Raw genomic sequence first — 18259 nt, 5'->3', positions numbered from 1 at the left:
GTATGGCACTTTCTTCATTAAAGAGAAAAATGAAGTACTTGTTGTAGGATCATACATGTGTATAGGTGAATAGATGTTGCTATGAAAATGAACAAAACAAACAAAGCAGCGCATTGCCCCTTATGTTAATTACCTGAGAACATGTTTGTAGTTCTTTTATTCTGTTTTGTTTGTTTTGGGGAGGGACTTAGGTTGGTCAGGTGATGATGCATTGGTGAATAAGCTTATTTTTTCTGGCCAAATTAATCATTATGTATGGAATGTTTATTTTACATGAGCAGCTTCGAGTCATTGCTACTCTGAAGAAAAGTTGCCACTATAATGGCATGGTGATTTTAGTTAACAATATTGTATTATATACTTGAAAGTTGCTAAGGGAATAGATCTTAAATGTTCTCACCACACATTAAAAAAAAAGTAGTAATTATGTAAGATGATGGAAGTGTTAACTAACCCTACTGTGGTAATCATTTTTAATATATACATGTATCAAATCGCCACATTATACACCTTAAACGTATACAATGTTACATGTCAATTATATCCCAATAAAGCTGGGGGACAAAAGAAATTTATTATATCAAATGGTGTGAAATACTGAGTTAATCACTTATGTAAATATGCCTAAAGCAAGGAAAAAACAGTAATTTTTAGGTCATTTAATATGAAGTTTTGCAAAAACAAATTGTTCAAACAGGCCCAGTATCATTGAAATTAGTTAAAATACTTTGTTGTAATTTTCATGAATTTTAATATTTAGCTTATTTTACACCAAATTTACTAAAATACCATCATAAACAATTTTTACATACCACAAATTTGATCAATATAGAACACTGGCAGCATCCATTAAAATGTAATCTCCATAGTAACAAGGTTTATCTGTTTGGTTTTACCATTCTGTCCCCAGCACTCAGAATAATACCTTACACACATTAGCAATATATAAATATTTTTGAATTAATTAATTAATATGTCTCTGAGCCAGATAGTTAATTTCGTTGGGGAAAAGTTCCCTCACCCGTAAGAAGAGAAGGCTGAGAGAGGTTTCTAAGAGGCTTATCCTGGCAGTTTTCTGCCAACCATGAGGGAAATCAGCCTTAAAATGCAGTTGCACTGTAGATAACAGTGGAAAGAATAAAGACCATAAAGCCTTGATGAAATCATTGAGCCTTTGTATCAGTCAACGTCAAAGCTTGTTCTGCCTCTCTGCTTTTTGTAATGGGAATTAAAAAATAATAATAAAGGCATTTCGGATTAAGTTGATGGAGGTAGATTTTTCTATTTGTAGTTGAAACCATTCATATCTGTATCTTTTCTATTTTAACAAAGATTTGAAGCAGTATCGCATGTGTTGTAGTATATTCTGGACTTGCTTATACAAATTTTAAAAGCATATTTTTTGAGCACTTAAAGAGAGCAAAATTTTATGCAAGACAAAGATAAATAAGGAATGGTCTTTTCCCTAAAGGAGCATACAAACATGAAAGGGAACAAATTAAATATACAATACTAAAGCGGGATACATATGTATTATGAACATATGTAAGATACAATGCCTAGTAATCCCACTGAAGTCCTATGTCCCATTTCTCTCATTCCATGTGCTTTCTGTTGTTTATAATACTTAATATGTTAAAGCCATACCTTAACTGAGCCTGCAGATATTTTGGAGAGAAAAGCATTTTATTTGCATTGTACATAAATACATATATTTGAACTCTGAAAGGTGTGATATTTAGTTTCTTTTTTTTTTTTTTCTTCAACGCATTGTAATTTTCTTCTGTTAATGCCAACTGTAATGGATTGAATAGTGGTCTCCAAGAATTCACATACACCCATAACCTCAGAATTTAGAAATAAGGGTCTTTGCAGGTGTGGTTAAGGTAAGGACTAAAATAAGATCATACAGTGTTAAGATAGGCCCTAAATCCAATGAGGATGCCTTATAACGAACAGAAAAAGACACAAAGAGATATAAAAGAGGAAAACGTAGAGGTGGTCTCTGGAGGCAGAGGCTGGAGTTATGTATCTGTAAGCAAAGGAACAGCAGAAGCTGAAAGAGGTAAGGAAGGATTCTCCCCAGAGCCTTCAGAGGGAGTGCGCCCTGCTGGTGCTCTGGTTTCTGACTTCCGGTCTGGTAACTAGAGAATAAATTTCTATTGTTCAAGCCACCAAGTTTGCAGTAATTTGCTATGACAACCCTAGAAAACTACTACAGTGACTATTCTGTTTTGCTACATGTTACAATTTGGCTTTATCTGTGCTTTGGCATATGAGAGGGCTCCAGGTTCACCTTAGACAAAGTGCTTTAAAAAAACTTGGCTTCTCACTGCTTAAATAGAAACTACTAGTGAGAAATGACGATCTGTGGTGAGTGTAACAGTTGCCAGAGCAAGGGGATTGGCTGAGGTGGCCCGCAAACAGAAGGGTAGACTGAGGTGTGTAAGCCTTCTCTAGGGTCATCCCTCCCCAATTCTCAACAATGTTTGAAAACAAGAATTCAATAAAACATGTGAATTTCTACTCAAGTTAAATGGGATTCAGACTATACTAGGCTATTAAAAAAATGGCAGTCCCTGAAAACTAGGAAAGTTAAGAATACACACATTCCATAAGAGCATAGAGAAAAATAATACGATAAAGTTGACTTGGAAGTAGAATGCTTTACTCTTTCAAAGAGAATGCATCTTATTGGATACCTTATGTCTTATTGCCAAGTTCCCACACATAATTTAAAAAAATTGATTACATATTAGACTTCTAGTAAAACTGATAAATATTAAGTTGGTGCAAAGGTAATTGTGGTTTTTGCAATTATTTTTAACCTTTTAAACCACAATTACTTTTGCACCAACCTAATAGTAAAGACTGTATAAGCCACACTTCATGATCACAATTTAAAAAGTAACAGTTTAAAAAAAGAAAAAACAATGTTTTAAAAATAAAAATAAATAAATAATGAGAATTAATAAGAATAGGAAAGAAGAATTTATATTCATAGGAATAATAAAAATTAGAATACTACAAAGCAACACATATAGATTTCCCAAAGCCCTGTTTTTCGTGTTAAAAAGAAAGAATAAAACGAAAATAAATATCTTAACTACAAGTTAAAAGAAGAAAAACAAATCAATGTTAAGAAAAGGAGAATGCAGTTCTTTAAAATGCAATACTGCCCATCAAAACTTTGAATAAAAAAATAAACCGTAGATCAAGTGCTCATGTTAGGACAAACTTAAGGCAAACTTCCAGCTTGTCTAATCAAAAATAAAAACACAAAAGAAAATGCAAATACCTAAATTTAGAAAAAAAGAACAGCATAAAACTACAGGTCTTTGATAAAGCGCCTGTTTTAGGAGAGGCAGAAGAGTGGGGTTCGGTATCAGAAAGCTAATGAGGCCAATGAGACAAACCCAACTATCAGAGTTCAGGCCTCAGCACATTTTGAGTGTTCCCTCCCCTCTGTTCTCTCATTCTCTTAATTAGAGCGCAGCTGCCTTCTCTCTGTCCTTTCTCTCTCAAGGTCATAACATCAGAAGCTGGGATATGGGAAGGGAGATAAAGTAGAAAGAAGACTTAGGAGGGAGTTCTCTGTCATTGGCTTCTTTTCTCCTGTGCTTTGTTCAGAAAAATTTTGGCTTAATTAAGATAGACCCAATTGTTTTACTTGCTTAGGAGTACCAAATATAACTAAAATATAGCAGAGAACTGTTGTCATGTGTTTTTTTTTAACTGATACTGTGAACCAATGTGTTCATACACACACATACATGTCCCTTATCCCCCTGGCTCTTCAGTTAGGCTTTTAGTGTGACAAGTGACTTTTTATTATACACTAGATATTTTATCTGTTACGTTCAGAGACTCTGGGTCCTACTTAAATCTTTTGTTTTAGCATGTAGTTACCCTGTTTAAATTTATCACTCTAGTCCTGGCCTACTTTTGTGGGCTGTGGTTCCAAAGACAATAAAATTTCAGAGCCTTTGCAGTATGATGTTAGTTGGCTTGGTTGATCTGGTGCCTCTGGGGCTCCCACTGGTCCCCCCGGTACTCTCTGAGGTAAAAGAGTTTTCCCTGGTGCCCCAGGTTTGGGGATAGGAGTCTGAGGCCCACAGAGCGCTCTCAAGGCAGCCATTGTTACGGCAGGATCCCTACTGTCAGTGTCCCCTAGCTACCCCCATGTCTCTCAGTGAGGAAGAGGAGTCTCAGTCCTGGGATGAAGAGACATACCTGTCTTAGCCACTTGTTGTGGCAAAACCCTTTGGTCAGTGCCATCTGGCTACTGGGTGTCCTTGGGGAGAATAGGGAGTCTCAGGCCTGGGGGAGAAAGAGAGGCCTTCCCCTGGGCACTTAGTTTCAGCAGGGCTCCCCGTGGATCCATGCTTTGCAGAGGCTGCCTGTTCTGTCTACAAGACTCCATCAGTCTGGGTGAGGAATGAGCCTAGCTGGGCCGGCTCCTGTTATATAGACTGAGGGTTGGACATGCCACGTGTGCATTGTTTCTTCAGTTGGCTGGGAATCCTAAGAGGCCCTGCTGCTGTGTTGCTCCTGCACTCCTGGGCTCCCTAACCAGTTTGCCTCTTTCTTTCTGCCTTGCAGAGTTCTCTTTCAGTTGCCTCTTGCCTCATTTCCAGGTTTATAATTGTACTTAGTGGGAAGAGCGGGGAGAAATTCTCTCATCCTTTAGGCTTTTGGATCTGAAACTTCCCCTTGCCTCAGGGGGCAAGAGCCAGAAAAGGTGTCAGATTCCTAGTCTTTAATTTAAAAAACAAAACTTACCAAAAAAAAAGTAATAGTTACATTATAAGATAGAAAAATGTGATTGTTGAGCTATTATGTCTCACCTAAGAAGAAATTTTAAAAAATGAAAATCTCTCTGGCCTGTGGGTAGAAGATGAGTTGAACAGCAACCAAGAGACAGCACCAGAGGAAGTCTTAAGACAGAGTCCTAAACTCCCCTCCCGATAGCACTAAGAGACGGTGACAAGAGACACACAAGGTGTTTGGTGACCCATAATCGAGAAAAGCTATACAATCCCCTTCAAAATAACAATTATTATATTAAAGCTGGGACCATGGGACACCATGGCAGGAGTTTCCTATGTCATGGTAAGACTGACACAATGGAGCTGGTTGCTGGCATTTCAGGTGCCTAACATGCCTGAAGCACTAATTTCCCATGGCACCATGGAACCGCACACCAATGCTAGGTCCCTGGTGGAAACACGACGTTAGTCAGGGATAGAGAGCCATAGACCATCTAGCCTATGATACAGTGTTCAACGCAACTGCAGACTGGACACCTCCTCAAATACCAGGTGAAGGGATGATAATGGCCAGTCAGGATTCTACATTTCAGTGGATGTGGGTCTGGGGTCCGTATTAGCTTCTCTTGATATCCCAATACCATGTGTTCACCTCTCCCTACACTCAACATTCTCCCAGCATTGACATGCAATTACAGGAAGAAGCGAAAGGAAGAAAACATAAATTTGACAGAATAACACTGTAATGACCAAAAACAAACCAGAATTTATTGATTTTACCTAGAATTGCCCAAACTAAGTTTCTCTGCCATCTGGCTAAACAGTAGCTCAAAATAGAGGTTAAATTTAATTATAGACATGACACCTAATCTTCCTCCTTAGATATCCAAAGTCTGTGGGTTCCTAATTGTGTAACTATACAACAAAATGTATACCACGTAAAAATAAATTAATAGTTGTAATAAAACAAACATGTATTTTATTTGTTATAAATAGCATTCCCCAGCTATAAAATTGTGTAGTGTATAGAAGATAACTCTGAGTCGACATATATCCTCTAACAACATGTATTCCATGTGATATTACCTCTTTGCCAAGGTGTGATAAGAATACACAATATTCTGTAAGCAATTTCTTGCACAGACTAACACCTGTTTTCTTTTCCTCACTTTTCTGAGGTGAGATGATTGCAAACAGAACTTTAAGAAAGCTGTACACACATTTTCTAAAAAGAAAAAACAGAAACACCCTAAACATTTAAATATAAAGGAATAATCAAGTAAATTGGGATGTGTTGTGAATTACTGACAGCTACTAAACATCAGAATTTCAAGAAATATTTAACAGTAGGGAAAAAAAAAAAAAAAACACACTCACCCTGGCACTGTTGTGGAGTGTTAAACATATAATATGCTCTATAAAGCCATGGCCTGCTACTTTTCAGTTTGAGGATATTACTTGCCTGGGTCGAGTCTATTTTCTCTTCATCCATACATAAAAGTCACCCCTTCAGTGATTCTCCATCAGAATGAATCAAAATCATCCTGTATGCTTCATCTGTGCGTGGCGTTTAGAGTTCATTACACTTGTGGTACTGTCTTATTTCTCTTGCTGTGTCTTACTTATCTTTGTATCACCAACCACTAGCACTGAGATTATCCCACATTAGCTCTCAGTTCTTGTTTGTTGAATGCATGAAAAAGAGACAGAGCCCTGATTTTTAGATCAGGTACTCAAAACAAGTTTCTTGGTTAATTGAGGTGTTTACACCTTAAATGGGAATTCTTGAGATTGATAAATATGAAAAAAAGAAGCAAGACAAAGGAAAAGGAAAAGTGACATTGATTTCAGAAGTTGCACACATATTTACTGAAAATTCATAAAGTGGAAGCTTTTGAAAATGCCATGGAAGCTCTGAACATTTATCTGAAGGAGGGTATTTTTTTCTTCTTGGATTTTGTCAGGTCAATCGATCAATTAGAGAGCTGTCACAAGAGCAATTTATCTTAAAACTAGACTGCTCTTATCAGCAAGTTGTTTGATTAGCATTAAAGTCACAAGATTGCATTTCACGTGAATTATTTTCCCTTTGATAATTTTTCAGAGGGAAGGAAATTAGCCAAAATGAAGAAAAAATGTTTAAAGAGCCAAATGATCAACCAGTCACTTAAACTCCAAGTGCCATTTATTCCTGTTATTTATCAGGAATTTAAATTGGGTTTTCATCAATATTTCACCTCAAAACTCTAATCGTAAATCTATACCTTGACTAATATGATAAACGTAATCTGGGACTTAGTTCTGCTTCTCAATATGTAGTAATTTTAGCTATTTTAAACTCTGTGTGTGGTACTTGCTAATTTAAATTTCTGATAATAATGGAAATCCATCATGCTTACAAAATCTTGGTTGGGTCTTTTAGTATTTGTCATGAGTCTGACTAAAGAACTCTCTGAAGTTCTTATATTAGGCAAGATCAAGGTATTCTATATAATGGGTTTATACAACTAGCAAAGCACCAAGGGGTAACAGCCCCTCCCTTCCCTTATCCCCAAATCTCCATCATGCAAATTAATGGTCTGTTCTATTGTAACTAACCAATTATGTGAATTAGCTGTACTCTAAGGCCTTCAGGAGAAATTTCATACAGTAGAAGAGCTAATAACCTGGGACATTTAACAGCTAGAATTTATTTCCACTTCATTTTATGTCCTTCCACTTCTGTCTGCTAAGTAATGCTTTAAAATTACCTCTGAAGAAGGAGACTCAGCAACACCTACATTTGGACACATGTCTAGACCTCCAGACAGATGTCCTATTGCAGTCTCAAGAAACGTTTTGAGTTTTGAACTTACCAGATCTGAATTGTGTTGAATCTTATATTCCTGATGCCGCCATGAAAGTAATGGAATCATAGACTGAGACTTTGGCTATTATCTAACCCAGTAGTTCTCCACAGCAGCAGTACCACCTTCCAGGGAGCGTTTTAGAAATGCATGGGTGCATTTTTCGGCTGTTGCAATTCCTGGGAATCTGACTCGTATTTAGTGGGAGTCAGAGATGCTAAATGTCCTGCAATGTGTAGAACAGCTTCCATAATGAAGACTTATTTCACTTCCTATCTGACTTGCAAGTATCCATCTGAGATCAGTAGCTCCCAAACTTTAGCCTATATCAGAATCACCTGCAGGGCTTGTTGTAACATAAACGTGCTATTCCCCACCCCCAGTTTCTGATTCAGGGGCCTCGGTCGGAGCCAGAGAATTGGCATTTTTAGTAAGTTTTCAGGTGATGCTGATGCTGCTGGTCCATGGACCACACTTTGAAAACTAGAGCGCTAGATGGCGGGTAGCCATGTAAGTGGAAACTCTGTTTATAGTTGGCCAGGAAACTACATCTATTTCAAGTGTAAAAAGCTATTTTTGTATGGTTTTAATATACACTGAATATTCTGGTACCTACCCTATAACTTAAGAGAAGAGACATTAGCTCTGTTGTGTTCCAATTTTAATAAGAGTTGCATGACATCTCAGAAAATCCTATCACCAAAAACGAGTCATTCCAAGTGCCAGAGCCACCCCCAATAGCACACATCTCCATCTGCCTGCATTTACAGCTTTCACACGTAACTGTGTAACAGAGGAGGTTTAAAGCATGTTTAACAAACTTAGAACCAAGAAGAATTAAATTAATAATGAGATATGAAAATCAGAGATCTCTATATTTCATTAATGTAAGTTATTTCAAAATATTTACAGCATTGCCATCCTATTGTAGCACAGATGTAAAAATTACATTCGTTTTAAGTATGCCATTTTGTTTTCAATCTTATTCTGATATTGTTCTCAGTTTTTCTGCATCCTCTTCATTACTGCTTACTTTTCTAATCCATTCTCTATTCCCCACCACACGTCAAAGAAAACAGTTTCTAAGAACCATTCAAGTATTAGAGACCTATAAAAGGATTTCAGATATGGTGTATTTTCTTTTCTGTCACTACCCTTTTCCATGTTATAAAATAAAGAATTATGTTGATACTACACTTAAACATACAGTCCATTTCATTCACAGTTATAAGATTCTCCCACATTGTATCAACTTCGTCATCTCTAATTTGTCTTGTTTTCAAGTTAAGTTTATTTCTTTTCTCCACTATTACAAATAAGTATGGTATAGTGTATTGACATTAGCACTGTTTTTCTTATTTTAATGTGCACCCTTACCTCTCTTATTTTTGTGTATTTTTATTTCCTGTACTACTTCCTATATAACAGCTTCAGATCACCTGGTATCTGATAAATCCAAGCATTCATGTAATAAAGTACAATTTTCTGACCTCTTCAATATGTCCTTCTGTGGAGTCATACCTGAATGTTTGCCTATTAAAGTATATGTAGATATATTAATATAGAGATATATTAAAAACTACTTTCTTTTTAATTCATCTTTATACACAGTTAGGCATTATACCTATTTTGCTGGTAATTATATTTGTGGTAGGTTATATTATACATGAATTTCACTTCAGGACAGTAAAGAGAGAATTAGAAATATTTCTCATAAAAGGCGATATTTACCCTCATAAACCTGAGAACCACTGATCTAGTCCAATGTCTTCAGTTATTTTTTTGTGGAAATTGAGACTCACCATGAAAAACTTAAATATATTTATCTGAGAACCACAGCTATTTAAAGAGACCAACTCTTCTAACATCTGAGTTTACCGATTTTCTATGGAAAATTTCATTTATAAGTTTTCTCCATCTAAAATCTATAAATCCACAGATTCTTGTTTGAGCCAAAGAAATTGTGTTGTCAATGATGCCTTTTTCATTACGGTATAACTTTGCTCTGCCTTCAGATGCTACTAAATTGGTTCAGGCAGCATTTTAAAAGGGATACATTTCCAGGGAAAAGGCACAAAAAGGGAGGCAATCATCTTTAACTGTCAGAAAAGAGTGGTGAACCCAGAAACGCAGAGAACTTCATCAATACTGAATCAGGCTAAGCACAATGAAGCACCAGATTATTAGCCAGTAACCTTCCCAAGTGCAGTGCTTACACACCAGGAGGAGTCTGGGCGCTTGGAAAGCTTGGCTCAGCATTTGTTAAGCACTCCCATTGCACACATCATGGATTGCTGAGTGTTGGTCCAAAGTTTACTGTCACAGGATGCAGTCGTTGACTATGTCTTTGTATGTGACCTAAAAAAATTAATCATTTTCAGCAGCTTATATATTTTAAACGTGTTACCTTAGCCTCCTACAGAATCAGTGCCACTATATTGGAATTATTGCTGTTATTGTTGTTATTATTGTTTTATGGTTGTAGTTTCTTGTTTGTTTTGTGTTGCTCTTTCAGCAATAGCATTATTTTAAGAAACAGCAATCTGAAATTAGTGGAGGGAAAAGCTTTAGTTATTCTAAGGAACCACAGAATTCTGTGTTCTTCTTTCTGATCATAAGAAATGTGTAACACAGCTAGTCTCTGCTTTCATCTTTTTCAACAGGAAACTCAGAGCACAATTTAGAAAACAACTATAGGAAATATACAGGCCCTCGTAGGCATAGTTGTCTTTTCTTTCCCAGTCCTCTAATTTTTTTCTATTTTACTGTAGTTTTATTGAATTAGTTATTGTTGTAGTGTACCTTTCATCTTTCATTGAGTAATGTGGAGAGAGGACAAATAGATATGAATGAATAGGATTATAATGCTTGTCTGACAGGCAACCACTTTGATTTCAATTATGCAAGATTTTCGTTTGCCTTTTAAAGTTTTCAATTGTCTTCGATCTGAAAAATAGACATGCTTTCTTAGGAAGAATGAATACCAGTGAGCATTTGGTTGGAGCATTCAAAAAGGATAACTAGGGAAGAAACATTAGGTAACAGAACAGATTTTATGTCTGATGAAAGAATATTCTCAAGTGAAATTTTAATGACTTAACAAAGATATCTTAGTGCTTAGGTTGACACAGGAAAAAGGAATTGTGAGATGAGTTAGTTAAGGGTACAATCCATCTATGTCCAAACAGGAAAAAGATGAGGCAAAGGGCTAAGACTATCTTCAAATTTACAAGCTTACAAGTGAGCCAATAAATGCATTTAGCTCTCGTGATCTTGGCTCTGAAACTTTGTAAATCTTATAAGAAAAGTAAAAGGTTACATTAGAGAAAGTAACAGTATAGTTAATGGAAGTATCTATGAAGAAACAACATGTAAACTCAGACTAGAAGGATAAAAGGAGACAGCCAAGTGAAGAGGCAGGCAGAGAACATTCCAGGCAGAGAATAGAAGTCCCAAGGTGAGAGCGCACTTGATGCATTTGAAGACTAGAGGTCAAGAAGGTAGAAGTATAATGAGCAAGAGGAAAAGTAGTATAAAATAAAGCTGAAGACCTGGACATAGGAAGGGTTCAAACAAGGCAGTGGTATTATCTGAACTGCATTTTTTAAAATATTACGTTGGCTTCCATGTATACAGTACACTGTGGTGAGACAGGAGAGGTGGGCAAGAGAAGAAACAGAGGCGAGACTGGTGTAGCACTCCAAGTGAGAGAGGATAATGATTGGAACTGAGGTGGTATTTCAAAGATGGTGAGAGGGGATCAGATTCTGGATGTATTTTGAAGATAGAATTGACATATGGGGACAGAATAAATATAAGATGAGAGTGGAATGTCTAAAGGTGATTCTCAGGTTTTGGGCATGAACATCTGGGTGGATTGTGTTATTTAATTTTGTTTAATTTGATAGGAAGAGTGGGGGAATTGTGAAAAGGGTATGAAAAGTGGTAATAGGTTTTATTGGGGGCATATAACATTGACTTGCCTATAAAGACATCTAAGAAGAGATGCCAAGTAGTTCATTAGCTAAACAAGCTTGAGGTTCAAATAGAAGTAAAGATACATATTCTGGAGTCTATAGCATGTGCACAGTTTTTTAAAGCCATGGTAATGAATACTGTCACCTACAGACACATGTAGAAAAAGAAGAAAATTTAGAACAGAGTCCCATACTTTATGTTTTCTCTTCCTTCTACCACTTCCATCCTGGCAGCAAACCCAGGGAAAACATACAAAGAAAGTTGTGCCTCCTCAGGTCCTGGGACTGTGGTTGAGTGGGTGATAATTCCTCATCACCCAGCTGTTGGACATGTAACTTCTGCTGATTGAATCAATGGAGGATTTGCTTGATAACTGGATTGTGATCTTCTAACAACCTTATCTCATGAGGGGTTTTAATTAGTTTGTGTTTTGTTGTGTTTTTACTGTTTTACACTCTGTTTCCTACTCATTTGAACAGGGGAATTACCAAGAACCCATAATTATAATTTTCCCATTATTACCACCATTGTCTTTGGATAAAATGAACAAAAACCTTGGAGTCAGAAGAGGCAGCAAGGGAAAGGAGTCACAGTAATATAAAGCAAATCCAAAGAAAATAGATATACGTAAGGTTTTCAATATTCACCTATGCTTTTTGTACAGCAACTATTTGGGGTAGAGGTATCTGACATGTCCCAACATCCAAGGCACCACGTAGGCACTGGAGACGAGGAAATAGAGATAAGCCTTCAGTGAGCTTACACTGTATTTCATAGGTTATTGTACTTTATTTAACTTACAGAACAGCATACACTTTTTTTTTTAATTTCCATTTAACAGATACAGAAATTAAGGCTAATTTGTCCTGCAATACACACACAAATGGAAGAATTGGTACATATATATATATATAGTGCCTGGATTCATTTTGTAGAATGAAACTCTATTTTTATACAATTAAACGATTTCTCAGTTATATCCAGAGTCATTACAAACTAAAATCCATAACCATTTTAAAATAAGCCCAGAAAAATGAACTGCACGGTGCTTTTAATCTTTTCTAAAGATATCAGAAGAGTTTCACATCTTTAAAAAATGTTAAATGAGACTTTACACCAAATTAATTATTGAGAGGAAAAAAAAAAGAAAAGAACAATTTTTAGAAAACTGAGAGACAGCATAAAATCCTGTTCTATAAACAGGTCCCTGTACAATTAAGTTTAGCACATCGCTTGACTGTGGTTGAAGTAGTGTTTTAATAGAGATGCAAAAGAGGATCTGGACTAGTTTGAGAATATCATCTAAGTATTCAGTAGGGACGAACGTTAAAGTACTCTGGTTTATTACATTGTGTTTATTGCATTTTGAATACCTTAAAATGACAATTTGATGTAGCTGAAATTATAAGGAGTACACTTTCTGCCACTTTTTAGCAAAAACCTGTGAGATGTGACCAGAGATCAGAGGATATAAATCTTTATTACATTATGGAAACAAGAATGAATTTCTAAAAATGAAAGGGCAACTCCCAGCTGTGAAGAGTTTTATGTTTATTTTTAACAGACTTTTCACTCCCAAGCCATGACTCGCATTTAACAGTTTCCCAGTCCAGAACATACCCTTGAGGCTGAGACTTTTATATCTAAACTTGAGAACATTGATTTGTTGAAACTTCTGAAAGCATAAATATAGACTTTGTGTGACCTTAGCCAAAATGGGAAAACATTGGTCAATCATGAAGCACTAACTCCCTGGAAGGTAAAAACTTTCAGTAGAATGTCATGGCCAAGAAAAAAATTTCATGCAATGAGGTGTTTTTGTGTTCTTTTTATAATAGGAAAAATAAATATAAGATCTATTTCCTGGCATTAAAAAGTAAGAACAGGAAACATAAAATCTGTCTCTTTTGACTCTTGCTATGGGATGATTCAAGAACAACAAAACATATTTATTACTATTACTGATATGTAACCAAAGGAGGGAAACAGGCAAAAGAAAAACCAAGATGAGTTAAATCAGAGGATGAAGGTAGAGACAGAGGAGAAAATCCAACTGAGAGAAGCAGGGAGGAGAGAAGAGAAAGAACCCCCTGCTTAAAAAAAAACAACAAAACAAAACATTTTTATCATTAGGATTAGGTTTTGCTGACCATAACAGAAAAAGCCAAAGCAACAGTGGTTTAAACAAAGTAGATATTTAACTTACTCTCACATAAAAGCTTAAGTAGGCAGGACAGCTGCAGCATCAGGGGCCTCAAAACCATCGGTGGGTGACCCTGGCTGATTCCGTCTTATTCCCTGCCCACCCTAATATGAGGCAATGTACTCCAAGGTGGCTGCTCACATTCTCCTCCATCAAGTCCATATTTTAAACATTCTTTGGGAATAAAGGATAAAGAAAAACATGGCTTCTTCCAAGCTGGATATATTTTAATCCGGTGAACTGGTAGAAATGGGTAGCAAATCAATGGATCCAATAACCTTTGGCACATACTGTTGCATGCTTTACTTAGTGACATGGCCAAGCCTAGATGTAAGGGAGTCCAAGAAATGTAAACATTATTTCAAGTTTACAGTTGGAGTTTCTGTTACTGAAAAAGAAGGAATAGATATTTCTATAGACAATTAATACTCATTTCCATCAAAACCCATCATTTATTCATTTTTATGGTATCACAAAAATTAGTGGGGTTTTTTTTTAACGTATAACAAACTAATACTTCCCAATTCTTCTGAGCAGTCAGATTTTTCTATGTCTATGTTAAATCATTAAATAATATTTTGGAAGTTAAGTCTTTTCCCATGAGATTTTGAAAATTTTCTTCAGACATGGAAACAAGTTACTTGAGATTTTAAAGTTTACTTTGAGGCTCTTATGCTATTCAGTCAATTTACTATGTCTGCTTGTATCTTTGGTATTTTCTTCTCACCACAATTCTAATTTGCAGCTGGAATCTATAGGTGTGATTAACTAAGTCATCCAATGTCATGTATTGTTTCAATAGAGACAAATTATTAAATGTAATATTAAGTATAATTAAGTTGTTATTCCTTTTTAAGACATTGCATTTAAAAACATGATTAAGGAGAAAATTTCATTTGTAATCCATATGTACTTATTTAGAATTATGGAAATAAAGCTTTTCCTTCCATTGGCAATGGCTCTAAAATAATTTGTAAAAAATACACTGAGAATTACATTTATGTACTACTTATCAGTATTGAAATGCATCATCAAATTCTGATGACTAGAATGCTGCATGACTTCCAAGGCGAGACCATAAAAGCCTTCTTCCACCTGGCTTTCTCTTGCTACTTGGCTTTGTCTTTCTCCCAGAATATGAACCTTTGGAGCTCTAAGCTGCCAATTAAGAGTCCAGCTAGCCATGCGACCATGCTGGAAAGACTATGAGGGGAGAACATATACAGACAGAGTGAGATACCCAAGACGTCCCAGTGTTAGAGTGTGGCAGTGACATAGAAGCTTGCCACAATCATCTCTTCTTCCAGAGCAGATGTTATCTAAGATGGGACAGTATGTGCCAAAGGTTATGGAATCCAATGATTTCCAATCCATCTGATTAAAACATATCCAATAACAATCTGAGATCCATCTCTGGAAAAGTTGAAGTATGAGGGGGAAAAACCTGAAGACTTAAAAGAAGTATATTTATTTTGCTTCAAAAAAAAAACACAAAATACCAAAATATTTCATTCAATGAACAAAGGCTTTTTGAGGCTTTGTGACTTTTGTTTACAACAAAGCTCTCTTTAGGAAGAAAAGAAAACATGAGATAGAGAGGAGGAATGAATCGCATTTAAATAATAATGTATACTTTCAATGCCCTTTCAGAGAAATGATTTTATTCAAACTCCACAGCAGTTCTCTGTGTTATTAAAAGAAGGTTTGATTTCCACTCTAAAGATGAAGAAACTGAGGTTCAGAAAGGCTAAGAGTATCTCTGTTGAAACATCACTTCCCCTACAACTACCCTAAGTCAAGTTTCTTTTTTTACGAGTGTTTATAGCACCACGTTCCTCTCTTCCATAGGGTTATAAGATTTACAATTGCATTTATTTGTGTGATTAGTTAAGTATTAAGTTTGTTTTCCCCCACAAGACAGTACATTTCATTGGAGCATGGACTGTCTTTTGCCCACCACTGTAATCTCAAACACCTCCCACAGTCTAGTTTATTGTGAGTATGCAGTAATATTTTATGAATAAATTAATGATGTCATACTCTCCAATACTGATAAAATAATATCTAAAAAGCACCAAACCATTGAAGTGAATCTGGACTTCCAAATATCTAGCTCTTCAAATATTTTGAAAAAACTTTACCTCAGATCTATTTGTGGTAGAAAATCATGCAATAATCTCACACAATATTTAAAATGCTCTTCTACTGAACTATAATTTAGATTTTTCTAACTCAGTCATCAGAAGAGAAACAGATATCCCACACAAATCATGTAAGTGGAGGTTTATTTTAAAGAAAGTCTTTCCACTTATTCATTAATTCAATTACTTATAAATTTTTCTCAGTACATGCTTTTTAGTACCTCATATTTATTTAAAACCACATTAGGTATTGTATGGAATATAAAATTAAATATTATATGCAATCACAGTCTCGGGATTATTATAATCGATTTTAAGAGACTAGAAAATCTTATGTTACTTTTTGAAATGGAATATGATAAAAATGATTAAGTTCCATAAACACTGTGCAGGGAATTAATTCTAGTAGACATTTATTGAAGACTGAAATTAGATGTAGTTTCATGGAAAAGGCCAAGGAGAAACAGGACAAATCATGGACTGTGGAAATTGCAAGTAAAGCTGAGACAACTAATGAATATGTGGCAATGCATTTGGGACAGGGAATGTGGTGACATCAATGGAGAGCTCTTCAAAGGCCAGACGTGGAGGACCTTATGTTCTCTTAATCCTGAAATCTTTTGGAAGCAATGGCACTTTTTTTTTCTCATAAGTCACCCTGGAAATAATGTAGATGATAGAATGGAATATGTTAGGGTGGCCATGGCTTTTAGAAGGCAAGGTGATTAGCTATGACTATTGGAGATGATATAGATACGAGACAGCAGAGTACAGAAGCTACAATCCTTGGTTATTGAGTTAACACTGTGGGGGAGGGGGTTGAGTAAGATGTAGAGAGATAGTAGAAGCCCTAGGATTCTTGTTAGAGATTGGAAAGAAGATGGTGCCATTTTCTGAAAAATAAAAAAAGACTATAGCACATGCAAATTTATGAGAGAGGATAAATCATTCAGCTTAAGTATATATAGATCAAGGTAATAGTGGAAGATGCAGTGGTAGATATCCATGTAGCAGTTGAAATAAAAAAAAATAAAGTAGAAAAAATATGAAATATAAATCAGACCCCCCCCCCACACACACACACACACACACAAAAGGATTGGTACAAAGTAGAACAAGAAGAATGAAGATACAATTTGAAAGTTATCAGCACATGAAAGGTATTTAATGACAAGTGTAGATTAAGTCACACAGAGTCAATACATAGTTTGAGAAGAACAGAAAGCTGAGTATAGACAGATGGAGAATACCAAGAGTTATGGCTTAAACAGGATTAGCGGATAGTGAGAAGCATTGACCCAGATGTATGAACATAAACTGATGAAAGTAATGACCCCCAGATAAAGACAGGACAGAGTATGTGAAAGAAGAAATAGTTAAGTGTCAGGTCCTGCTGAGAGTTCAAATAATGTAAGGACTGAAAATAAAATGTTGGATTTGGCAATTTAGGAAATTACTGGTAACCACTGTGAGAGCAGTTTCCGTTGGGTGACAGGCAGGAAGTAGTTTTCAGTAGGTGGAAGTAAAACTGCCAGGTGAGGGAGCCAGTTCTTCAGTGAGAAGAGGTTGATTTTCAAAATGTTTGGCTATAAAGACAATATGACCTATAAGGTCATTGGCAAAGGGAGGGCCTCTTTATTTTAATATGGCAGAATGGAGGATGTATATTTGCTGGGAGATACAAACTGGTGGAAAGAAAACCATTGATTTAATAAGAATCTTAAAGAATTAGAAACACTAGGGATTCAAATTACAGTTAGAGATATTTGTTGCAAATAAAATACTGTGAAAATATCTGAATATACCACAGTTGCTTTATCTACTCACCCTGGACATTTAGGTTGCCCCAGTTTTGGCAACGATGAATGAAGCTCTAATAAACCTTATTTAAAGAAAACCACCGTACTGAGATATCATTCACATACCATACAACTTATATATTAAAAATGTACAATTCAGTGGCTTTTAGCATATTCACCATGTTGTGCATCCATCACAATCAATTTTAGAACACGTTCCACACTCAGAAAGAAACTCTGTTCCCATTGGCCTTCACCCTTCGCTCTTATTTCCCCCAGCCCTAGTTTACCCCCAATCTACTTTCTCTGCAGTTTGGTGAATTCTGAACATCTCATACAATGGCATCGTCCAGTATGTGGCCTTTTGTATCTGGCCTCTTTGACTTTGCATGTGTTCAAGGTTCATTTCTGTTGTAGTATGTATCAGTGCTTTATTTATTATATGGCAAATAATGTTCCATTGTGTGGAGACGCCACATTTTGTGTATATATCGATCAGCTGACGAACATTTGGGTGTTTCCC

Source organism: Rhinolophus sinicus, chromosome 16, assembly GCF_057876585.1.
Source record: "Rhinolophus sinicus isolate RSI-liver-muscle chromosome 16, RSI-T2T, whole genome shotgun sequence".
Taxonomy (NCBI): Eukaryota; Metazoa; Chordata; class Mammalia; order Chiroptera; family Rhinolophidae; genus Rhinolophus; species Rhinolophus sinicus.
Note: the sequence above shows the minus strand (reverse complement) of the source record.